Source organism: Abramis brama, assembly GCF_963993115.1.
Source record: "Abramis brama genome assembly, chromosome: 24".
Lineage (NCBI taxonomy): Eukaryota > Metazoa > Chordata > Actinopteri > Cypriniformes > Leuciscidae > Abramis > Abramis brama.
The window spans coordinates 27,154,700-27,167,478 of NC_139986.1; the positions used below are offsets into that span (position 1 = coordinate 27,154,700).

Below are 12,779 nucleotides of genomic sequence, written 5' to 3' on the forward strand. Positions count from 1 at the left end.
TTGTACACGCTGTGACATTACAAATCATAACATGTAAATAGGAAAATGTCTGCGTTATTTTGACACTTATTGGGAGCAGTATGCTAGCTGGAGCCGTTTACCTACGTTTGTGCTAAGCTAGGCTAGCGGTGGGTGCGTCAGACAGAGTTACAGCACGCACAGAGATGAAAAGGGTATGTATGGACTTCACTTATCTAACTCTGGGGGATACGGTGAATAAGCTAAAGTCCCAAAAAGTCGGCATGTTCCTTTAAAGGGATAGTTCACTTTGAAATAAAATTTTGGTATGTTTTAGCTTACCTCAAGGGCATCCAAGATGTAGGTGTCTTTGTTTCCACGGTAGTTTCAATTTTGATATTTTTAAGTCAAACCGTTCTTGTCTGTCAGTCATATAATGCAGGTCTATGGTCACTATCTGAAAGAGCATGCACAGAGTCCAAATTAAACAATTCCCCATTGTAAGTACACATTGATGGCCTAAGACACAAAACGAGCAGTTTGTGTGAGAAAACGAACAGTATTTATATCGTTTTTACCTTTTGTACACTTTCCGGCGCTTGCGCAGACTAAGCCAGAATGCGCGCACACGTCACACACCCATACTGTCTATGCACACACCAAGAAGCGCGCGCACCCTCAGATCACTTGGATGTGGTTGTGTAGAGGTAAAAACAATATAAATACTGTTCGTTTTCCTACACAAACCGCTCGTTTTGTGTCTTAGGCCATCAATGGGGAATTGTTTAATTTGGACTTCTCTGTGCATGCTCTTTGAGATAGTGACCATAGACCTGCATTATATGACTGACAGACAAGAACGGTTTGGACCTAAAAATATCAAAATTGAAACTACTGCGGAAACAAAGACACCTACATCTTGGATGCCCTTGAGGTAAGCTGAAACATACAAAAATTTAATTTCAAAGTGAACTATCCCTTTAACTATCCCTTTAAAAGCTGCTTACCTGTAAAGTGCTGGTGTACTGGACATGCAATGTTCCTAAATGAAATGGGTTTTTTTTTCACAAATGCACAATAGTGTAATTGATTAATAAAAAATTGTTTTGACAATAACCTTGTTTGGATTGATTGATTTGCAGTTATTCTGAAGTTGCATTATAATATTATTACCTGCTAATTTATATACTGTAATAACTACATAATATATAAATATAACATTATCATTATGAGTAATTTGAAAAATATAATATTTAGCAATAATGTATCAATATAGATATTACAGTACAATACTATATAATTAATTACAGCAGAAGCAGAAACATTACTAAAATACAGTAAAAATACAGTAAAGTACTGTTTTGTAGTTTACAGTACTGATCTTGTGTACTGTACAGTAAATTACAGTACAGTTACTGTAAATCAAAATACAGTAACTTGCTGGCAACCTTGCTGCCAGTACTGTACTGTAAAAATACAAGAAAATCGTTAACAGTGTACCCCAGACCTAAACCTACCCATAACCGAACAAAGCTCTGTGCATGTCCGCTAAAGGGTGCCATGTGCGTTGGATGTAGATGAAATGTCAAAAGCGTCAGTATATGATGCCCTAGGATGAGAATGCGTTGGTCAGTTTTGAGCATACGTGTAGTTCCTGTGTTTGTCCTCTGTGTGTCAGTAGTGTGTGTGTGTGTGTGAGAGAGAGTGTGTGAGCAGCTGCAGTTTCAGTTCAGTCAGGCCCTGTCCCAAATGGAACCCTAAGCACTCGCGGTCTTCCTCTGAGTCCGCACTTTCGTGACGTAATGCCGCTTTGACTGTTGGGAAGAAGTCTGCTGCGAAGTCCGCATCAGCGCGGTTTCGGCAAAAGTGTGCATCAAGGGCGCAAATCGACCACATGGGGGCGCTCGCGAGCACCCTTCTGAGATCTAAAAATGACAAATGGGACACACTGCGGTCTCACGGACTTAACGGACACGCGCACACGGCAGCCATTGCAAGTCCACAAGACCGAAAGTGCACATGAAGTGTGCCATTTGGGACAGGGCCTCACTGTGACTCTGACTGACGGAGGTTTTTGTACGACTCTTTATCACTGTGTGAACACATTTTTACTGTTGATCCAGTGAACACTCTGACAGTAATAATGTCCAGCATCTTCAGTCTGGACTCCACTGATGGTCAGAGTGAAATCACTGTTAGATCCACTGCCACTGAATCTAGATGGAGTTCCTGACTGACGGTCGCTTGCTGAATGAATCAGGAGTTTAGGAGCTTCTCCAGGTTTCTGTAAGTACCAGCTCAGACACTGTTTGTTGCTACTACACCAGGAGACTGGATCACTGCTAGTTTTACAGGTTACAGCGACTGATTGTCCAGTTTCATAGAGCCGCTCTGAGGGAGTTTGAGTAACTGTCTCCTGCCCAACAGATTCTGACAAGAGAGAAAGATTAGAAATCACAAACACTTTTACAACCTTATATCTTCACAACACACATAAAGATAACGAGTGAATAACGTTTGTAATCTTGACTGACACAAACCTCGACATAACACTGCCAGCGTCCAGATCAATATGGTGATGAAAGTCATTTTTGTAGGTTGAAGGTCCAGTTCTAGTGAAAAACAGTTGTTGATCATGTTTGATGTTTGACAGAGTTATAAACACATGCAGAGCACTGAAGCGTGTGTCGCTCATGTAAAACACACTCTATGCAAACGCTTCAGGAGTCACAGATTTAAGTTTAATGTGCTTTTATTGAGACTTCACAAACATTTCACGAGTTCACATTAATATGATCCTTTATTGATATAAAGAAATATTTTCTGAATATCAGACGAACATGTAAGTGTGATATTGTTAATGAACAAGAATCTATTATTGAGTACTTCACATTTTAGTCATTTATATTGCCAGTAGTTATTTACTAACTGAAAGTTACGGTTAACTGAAATATTTCCAAATGAAACCACAGTAAAACAAACCAGTGCGACTCTGAGAAACACAATCGTGGCCTAATAGTTAGAGAGAGTCAGAGAGGTTTAATGCAGAGGACAAACTCTGAGTTTGGGTTTCCACACTTGGCCTTCATATGTCACTTTCACAATAGTTCCTGAATGAATCAGTGTTTTAATCGGATGATAAAGTTAATGGCTGCATCCAAAATCACATCTTCCCTTCTATATAGTAGGCAAAAAACAGTATGTGACAAAAGAAGGATGTCCGAATTGACAATACTCATAAAAGCAAAAAGTACTCAGATGTCCGACTACTTTTGGAGAGATCCTGAAGTGTGATACGATGGACACTTTACTATCCCATGAGGCCACAGGAGAGGATCTGTGAATGACAGTGAAGAGATGCAACTGACGCTGGTAGATCACATGATAATGACAACATGGCGAATGTAGTACGTCTGGATTACACACACACACTCATTTATACTATATAGAACTGACTTTTTTAGCGGCCGTGAAGTAATTACTAAAATCAAAATAAGTATCTACTCGAGAGAGTGTGTGATCTCAGCGCTTCTTTCAGCTTTTTCTACCGATTCAGAGACTTCATCCTTCGAAGGCCGATTGCGTCACAGCGGCTCGACGAAGTCTGTCTCAATTCAAAGGCTCCTTCAAATGCGTCTTCATTTTCTGTGAAACAACACTCACATTTCCCATTTAACACTCAGTCCGACCTTCACGACCTTCAAAGGATCCAGACTCTGAATTGGGACGCAGCCATTGACTCTCTCAAGTAGAGCTGCCCTCGACTACAGATTTTTCAAGTCGACTAGTAGTTGTTCATTTAAGAGATATAGTCGACTAATCGCACATGCATATTTGTTGTGAATTCTCTCCCTTTAAATATTAAGTTGGCTATATGTGTGACATTTTAAGTTGCGTTGTACGCAAATAACGTAGTACCGCGTTCTTAGCACGTACTCAGTGTAATTGCCTATTCACTAAAGCTACTCCAGTTGAGGGATCATATCGCGTGCTCGCATTCATGTGCAGTGTTTATGTGGAAGAGAAAGTTTGTGACAATGTAAGTTTTCCGGTAACACTTTACAATAATAGTACATGAATAATCATGTACTAATACCTGAATTAATAATTACTTTACTATGAACTAATGATGAGTTAAGACATGTACTAATGAGGAGGAACTAACCTTAACTACGACATGAGTCATATGAATTCCTGCATGAATAAACCATCTTAACTACACGTTAGTACATGCTTGTTAATTAATGCATTAATTAACATTTCGGGTTTAAACTAAATCAAACATGTTCTAGATCAGAAGAAAGATGTACTAAAAGGGCACAATGTAAAATTGTTCATAAATTTGACACCAGCAACTGTCACAAACATCAGTAAATGACACTAGGGGCCCTATTTTAACGATCTGAAACGCAAGTGTCAAACCGCAAAGCCCAAGTAACTTTGTGGGCGGGTCTCGGCGCTGTTGCTATTTCCCCGGCGGGATAAATGACTCTTGCGCCCGGCGCAAATCTAAAAGGGGTTGGTCTGAAGTAGCTTCATTATTCATAGGTGTGGTTTGGGCGTAACGTGAAATAAACCAATCAGAGCATCATCTCACATTCCCTTTAAGAGCAGACGCACTTTTTCCTTGGCATATTGCTATTATAACGGCGGATTTGCCAGGCGCGCGCCAGGAGCGGTTCACAGCCGAGGAGAGCAACGCTCTCGTCACGGCCGTAAAAGAGAGAGAAGTGACATTGGGGATGGAGAAACACACCCAAATTAGCTTCGGTTAAACAGGTGTAGCCAAGTGGAATAATCATTACAGAATGACATTTGACATAAATTGGTCGTGGGTCCTTTAAGAGATGGTGTTGCGACGCTCACTTTACGGCATTGCCTCGTGCAGTGTGCAGAGCCATAGAGAGAAAGAGTTGCGACACTCTTTGATGTCGCCGCTATGGCTGTCACGTGGTTCATGTAAGCCCCAATAGTTCCAAAACATACGCTGACTGTCATGTTCTTCTATGGGACAGACAGCAGCGATTGCATTATTGAACGGTAAATATAAAATAAAACACACACCCAAGTAATTTTTCAGCTGTTATTGCATTATTGCATTTTGTTAATGTCAGTTTTGCATTTGGAGATAAGTTTTAGGCTATATTTTTGGAGGGAAAAGCTTAGTGTTCATGTTCGCATGGGTAGTAGCACTGGCTTTAGCGGCTCTAACTTAACTTTTCCATATCATTCATCTGATGATAGACGTCTCATGATATTTATTTTAGCACAACTGGGCTGTATTAGGCTATTGATTCCCGTGATTTTGTTTATAAATTTTGATTCAGCCATTAGCCTACCTTCGTGATCACGCAAAGAGGTCTGCCGTGGCGGTCCGTTCAGAAATCGCTTAGAAGCTAGCTCACTTCTTCTGATGAAAGTGGCCACCCCCAGCACCACAACGTGAAACATTATCATGTTAAGATAATATTATTTTAAGATTAAGCCATACACATTATCAAAACTATAACAGATTAAAAACGAATGTAAGCATGGCTGATACAAATGAAGGTTTTCAAATAAAATATTTTTTATTAAACAATGACAGACAACAAAAATGTGTGCTTGTGTGAGTGTGTGTGAACAAGAAAAACAAAAACCAGGGGCAGGTGATCCATGAAACAGACAGGACTGGTGATGGCCATAACAATCCTAGAGGTCCAGCATTGTTCTCACAAGCCGCTTCACTCAAGACAATAAAACATAATGAAAAGTTAGTATATCCCAAAAAAAATTAATTAAATAAAAGTTGCTATAAAGGTGGCAGCGATTCATCACCGAACTCTTAGCTGACGAAGTCGCGCTAGCTAACTAGCTAGCAGGCAGTGATTGAAAATTGGTTGAAACAACCGACATAAAATATAAATAATTACGCTGTGCATGTACAAATGAAGACCAGTATAAGCATCGCAAAGGGCCTCTGAAACAATATAGACAGTTGACAATTCAAAAGAGGTCGATATTTCAGCAACTTAACTCTGGAACAACTCGACGCGCAGCAATGTAAGTGAATGGTGTCCAACGCCCAAATGACAGTGTTTGGAACTATTCCGATCTTCATATCCCGGAAGTAGGCGGTTAAAAGCGCCGCCATTTTTTACAACGGAGGTCTATGGGAGTGTCGCAACTCTTTCTCTCTATGGCTCTGGCAGTGTGCATTGCGCTAGTTTGAGTGAAGAGAGAGCAGAGATTGCACGCTAGATAGAGAAATGGCAATCTTGTTGGGATAATGAACAAAAAGGTAGGCATCTTTACTCAATACAATCATCGGTAAACAAAAGAAGGAATTCAAGAGGGAGTAGAAAGGTAGATTGTGTTCTTTCAAGACTAAGGCTGGGGCATACGGGACTTAATGCAACATTAAATATAATAGGAAAACATCCAACAGGGTTGTGTGATTGGTGTGGAGTCAGAGAAACAGTAGAACATGTTCTCATTCGGTGCAATAAATATAATGAGGATAGAAGGAAAATAATTGAGGAACTTCAGAAAAATGGGGTGCAGCAATTAAGAATAAAAGAACTTTTAAATCCAGTAGGAAGTGATAATATATTAGTAACATTTCTAAAAAGGACTCAGTTATTTCATAGAATATGAAGTTTAATATTAGTTTTGGGTTTAGTATTAATTTTAGTAGTAGTAGTAGTAATATTATTAATATTATTATTATTATTATTATTATCCCTCGTCCCTAGTCTGGAAGGTCCTGGGCTGTAGATGGAGGAGCTGAACACGCAGCAACATCGAAAGGCCAGGTTCTGAATAGTCTGGGATGAGGGAAATTACAAGTCTCTGATTCATTGCCACAGTAGATGGCGGTAATGTTCTATCTAAGAAGCAAGCCGCCAATAAAAACGAAAAAGAAGAAGAAGAAGATTGCTCGCTAGAGCTTCCGGTTTTGATCAAATACACACCTAGTTAAGGTTTGATGAGGTAAATATCCATTCTTAGACCAGTTAACAGAATGTTTGAATGTTATATTTACATATTACATATGTGTTCAATGATAAATGTTTTATAGATCGTCTTTCAAGGACGCCTGATAGTTTGTGCGCGCTGGATCAGGGTTGATCACGCGTGAGACACGTGCAAAGACTGGGTTTGTGTTGTAACAAAGGTTAATTTTATTTTGTTTCCCTTATTTAAAGCCCAGTGTTCGTGAATGTTAAATGTAATGTCATGTTAAGAACAGGGGATCTTAAAAGCATTTCATGTCTGGTTAAGAGCTATTGAAACTAATTGAATGCTGTTTGAACTGTTTATTATTTCTTTATTTGTAAAGTGAATGCAGATAACTGTGAAGTTTAATGGTAGACTAATGTACTGTTTTTCATTTGACTATTAGCCTCTACCGTATTTCATTTCCGAAATTGTGCTAACTGTTATACAAGTACTTTGTTAGCCGAATGCATTTCATTCTTTGCATTGTATTTAATTTGATTTGACTTAAATTTAACCAATTGTCTTTCATACCAAATTAGTACACCAAGAAATCAAAGACTTTATCATTTAAATTGTATTATTAATGTTTATAAATATTTGCTCCTTTCGACCGCTGTCCTTCATAGAGGCAGCAGCCAGAATAAAGCCCCAAAAGTAATTTTTGTATCCTGTGTTGTTTCATTTAACCACTGGTTACACAGGTATATAATAATGTGGGTAAATGTGTAAGCTTTTATAATAAATTGTCTATCTATCTATCTATCTATCTATCTATCTATCTATCTATCTATCTATCTATCGTTTGTAATAATATGATTTGCAAAAATGAAAACTGCTGCTTCTGTGTAGATTAGAGAATCAAAGTCTATGCGCGTTGTGCACGCTATACATTATGGTCAAGCATGCGCCCTTAAAGGACAAGTTCGGTATTTTACACTTAAAGCCCTGTTTACAGATCATTTCTGATGAAATAGAACGGTTAAAATTAAAATTTGGACAGATGCTGCTGTCCCGAGAATTTTAGGTTTCTTTCGCGTTCCCCAAAACCTCCAGAATGGGTGTATAGGTGCACTCGAACACTCCTTCCTAATACGCATTAAACTTTCGTTTACAAAGACGTGAAACTCACCGAGTGGTCAGGGGTGTTCACTGATATGCTCACACAAAAATCGCTGCAAAAGATGCTTTCCAACAGGTTTTATCGTAGTTTTTGTCCAACTCCATTGACTTGTATTGAAAGAGCTGTGTGAGGTACGGTATTACTCCGCCGCTTCTTCTTCTGCTTCTTCTGTGTATTCAATGAAATGCCAGTGGTTTGCTTGCAATTGGCAAAGGTGCATTATCGCCACCAACTGGGCTGGAGTGTCTATTATTCAAGCTCTCAACGGAAGAATCTACGGGTGTGAGACGTTTGGAAAAATAGGTCCACAGTTTTACAACGAATGGTAAAACACCTGTTGGAAAGCATATTTTGCAGCGATTTTTGTGTGAACATATCAGTGAACACCCCTGACCACTCGGTGAGTTTCACGTCTTTGTAAACGAAAGTTTAATGCGTATTAGGAAGGATTGTTCCAGTGCACCTATACACCCATTCTGGAGGTTTTCGGGAACGCGAAAGAAACCTAAAATTCTCGGGACAGCAGCATTTGTCCAAATTTTAATCTTAACAGTTCTATTTCATCAGAAACGATCTGTAAACAGGGCTTTAAGTGTAAAATACCGAACTTGTCCTTTAAAATAGCATAATGAACAACGCGCAACGCGCCACTGACTTTAGACTAGGTTTTTTCTGGCCAGTGGCGCAATTGTTTTATGGAACAGTAAAATAGCACCAGGGATTGTTTGCACCGGAACACGCCTCCTTTTTTGCGCTGAACCGCCCAGGGAGCGCAAGTTCATTCCCTAGTTTAGCGACGTGCGTCTGTGGAGGGAAAAGCGCGCTTTGCGCGGGTGCAAAATAGGAATGAAACATATGCGTCAGTGTACAAAGTCAATTGCGCTGGGTGCAAGATAGGGCCCTAGATGTCTTGCAATGTTTACATTTAAACTTACTCATTGAACACACAATGATGCATTCATCATTAAAAACTATTTAATCTCATTCTGTTTTAAGTGATTCCACTGCTGCCATCAAGAGTGAAATACCTACACTAACATATTCATTAACAGATGCAATTTTCAAAATTAAAATCAGTGTTAGCACAGATGATGGTTATTTATGTGGTTATTTTATGGATTGGTTTACTGTCTTTATATCATAATGCAGTCGGATGTTAGTCAGTTAGAGTTCTTGCTCTTCTTTTGGGCCACAAAATGTGTCCATTTTCTAGAGCAAGTTTGATTTAGTTTACCCCGAAATGTTAATTAATACATTAATTAACAAGCATGTACTAACGTGTAGTTAAGATGGTTTATTCATGCAGGAATTCATTTGACTCCTGTCGTAGTTAAGGTTAGTTCCTCATTAGTACATGTCTTAACTCATCATTAGTTCATAGTAAAGTAATTATTAATTCAGGTATTAGTAGGCTACATGATTATTCATGTACTATTATTGTAAAGTGTTACCAGTTTTACTTCTATGTGTATTGTTAATAACACAGATTGTTACACTGTATCCCAACTGCGCTAAGTTAGACCATGTTTGTGGTGTAGTTGATGTTTAGCGATCTTTCTAAGTGTAATTTGATCCTGATTAACGAGCGGATTATCCCGCTAGCATCAAGGCTCGTATTGTTCATGTTTACTAATTATTACCTTGAAGTGCATTTCTCCGTGGATAATATCTTGATAATATAATGACTTGGGCAATTTATTTAGGATGGTGACGATATATAATACATCGGCTAATCAGCGCTCAAGCGCACACATAAAGCTTGCCACAGCGCACCGGCAAACTACAGAGAACCGGCGGTAACGATCTGTCCCTCACAGACTGAGTGACTTCACCACAAGTTTTTTTTTTCCTGCGACTAACCGACGAATAAACTTTTTAGTTGACTAAGCCTCTTCTAGTCGACTAAAGAGTAGTTGAGTATGAAGGAGCAGCTCTACACTCAAATCACTCTCTTGTCGCATAACGATGAAACTTGCAGAAAGAGTCTCTGTAAAATCCAGCACTAAAGCTGCAGGTTAAACACATCTGTGTGTGATGATGGAGGATCTGCTTCTGTCACGAGACTCGACTCCAGCTCTGAGTATCGCTCCACTTATTTTGTTCATTAAATACCAAGTCTACATTTAAAAATTCAAAAGAAAACATTTTCTACATGTTTTTATGCTTAATAGTTATTTTAAGTGTTTCTGGTATTACAAGAAAATCAAACTCTGAGGACGATGAACATCTGCTCTATTGAGAAACACAATCACTCCTGATGATGAAATATGAGTTTAACTCGCTCAGTTTCACTGTTGAGGAGGTTTGTATAATAGATCAGGAGTTCAGGAGTTTCTCCAGGTTTCTGTGAGTTCCTGCTGAAATAGTTTATCCTGTTCCAGTTTCTCACCATTTTAACGGGTTTGTTCATAGTCATCAGTTTACACTGAGGTTTATCAGGTCATGTTATCGTCAGCTGACAGTTTATACCCTCTCATAGTTTTGTGAATATATGTTAAATTAAAAATCAGTTAAAAACGCAAAATTAAAATTATCCTCTTGCTCTTTCTTATCAGAGGCGTCTGATTGGTGCAGAGGAGGAGGGAGAGGCGTGTCTAAACTGAACTGTTGTTTAGAGCTACAATTAAAACAGCAAGCTAATATAAAGCTCTTACTGTCTGCAGAATACAGTGAATAGTAAACAAATTACATGTTAGGATGGTCAAATGAAATAACCATGACTTTTATTAAAATTAAGATCTATTATTAATAAAAGGAGGCAACTAGGGCAAACTGAAATCACTCCGATCTCAAATGTGTCACTGATCTATAAGAGCACAAAATCTCTTTCTGAACTCTATAATTATTAAGAGTGTCAGATTAATTTAGATGGTTTTATTTCAGATCCTCCTTTGAGCAGCTGCAGTTTCAGTTCAGTCACTGTGACTCTGACTGACGGAGGTTTTTGTACGACTCTTTATCACTGTGTGAACACCCAGTTACTGTTGATGTAGTGTTGACTCTGACAGTAATAATGTCCAACATCTTCAGTCTGGACTCCACTGATGGTCAGAGTGAAATCACTGTTAGATCCACTGCCACTGAATCTAGATGGAGTTCCTGACTCTAGTTTTTTTGCATAACGAATCAGGAGTTTAGGAGCTTCTCCAGGTTTCTGTAAGTACCAGGATAAACCTTCCCCATCACTCCATCTCTGCACATCTCTGCTAGTTTTACATTTGATATTCACAGTTCCTCCTGGTTGTTCTGCTGTTATTGAGGGACTCTGAGTGACGGTGATCTGTCCTCTACACTCTGAAACACAACAAGAAGAAAATACACTCAAAACTTTGACAATATACTTGAAGAAATGAATTAATATCAAACTTGTGCTCCACAAACCTTGAGCAAACGCTGTGAGAGTCCAGATGAAGATGATGATGAAGGTCATGTTGATGAAGATTGTTGTGTGTGTCAGTGATGAAGTGTTAAACTCACAGCACTATAAACACTCTCACACACTGAAGATCTGATCAATATGCAAACACACTCCACATCATTTACCTGAAGACAGTCACTCATTAACAGACACAAAACACAATCACTGAAGTGAGAACAGAGTAAAATTAATGTTTTTCATAATATTTGATCTTCTACAATGGCCAAAATGTTACAAAATGATATAATTCAATTCAGTTCTGAATACATCTAAGACCAACTTTATATATATATATATATATTAATCAGCTGTGAGAATATTTTTTACTGTAGTTAGATTGAAACGTAGCTGTTCATCACCAAATTTTGAGGGACGAGGCTTGATCTGCCCGTACAGAAGGACAGATGTTACAGATGTGAGACTCAGTTGATCTGAAGTTCAGTTATTGAAGTGTTCAGGAGGTTTTTCTTCTGATGATCTATTAGTTTATTTCACTGGTTCACTTTCAGCAGCGGCTCCAAACTGATGATGATATACTTTATAAAACTATATACAGTCAAACCAAAATGTATTCAGACACCTTCAACATTTCTCACATTATCAGTTTATCCGCTATAGTTTAGAAAATTTACTGGTAATCCACTTTATGAAAAATATTGGGTATAATATATCACAGTTTACTTTATTTTGCTATCCGCACTTACATAAATGAACTATAGTGTATTGCACACACTATTAAAAAAATATGCAAAATGATATATCTGGTGTCTGAATAATGTTTGGTTTGACTGTAGAAAAGACGCACTCTCAGTTTGTTCAGTTTCTTCTTGAGTGTAATTAGAGACATTGAATGTTTGTCAGTAACACTGTAAAGATGGTTATGGTCTTAATAGTATTTCTCTTAATGATCAGCTGATACTTCAGGAGTAAAAAGGTTTATATTTGTAGAAATGAAGTATAAAGTTATAATAGATGGAGTGATGTGTGGAGACAGCAAGCTTCAGTTCAACACCAGCTTTAACAACGGCCGAAAACAACTCAATGTCAAACACTAGTTTTATTCTACAAATGTGGAGGATTTCAAGACTTCAAGAGGGAGCAAGGCCAAAACAACACACACAAACCCTCGGACTATTAGGGAGAAACTAACTAAGCTACAAAAATAAAGAAAAGTACAATAAAAATACACTAACTCTCTAACGCTTAAACTGGAGAAAACCAGATATAAAGGAAATGGCCTTTAACTCCACATCAGCTTCAGTCGCTCTTCTGCACCGCTTTATGATTTTCATTCTAGACTGT

The 12,779-nt window shown here is 38.4% G+C and overlaps 1 gene segment (V, D, J or C); it reads right to left on the reverse strand.

Moving 5' to 3' along the window:
* Nucleotides 1–10,159: 10,159 nt before the first annotated feature.
* Nucleotides 10,160–11,630, reverse strand: LOC311075656 (Ig kappa chain V region 3368-like). The segment is given in 2 exons: nucleotides 11,441–11,630; nucleotides 10,160–11,353 (listed from the first exon to the last, which is right to left on the reverse strand).
* Nucleotides 11,631–12,779: the final 1,149 nt, after the last annotated feature.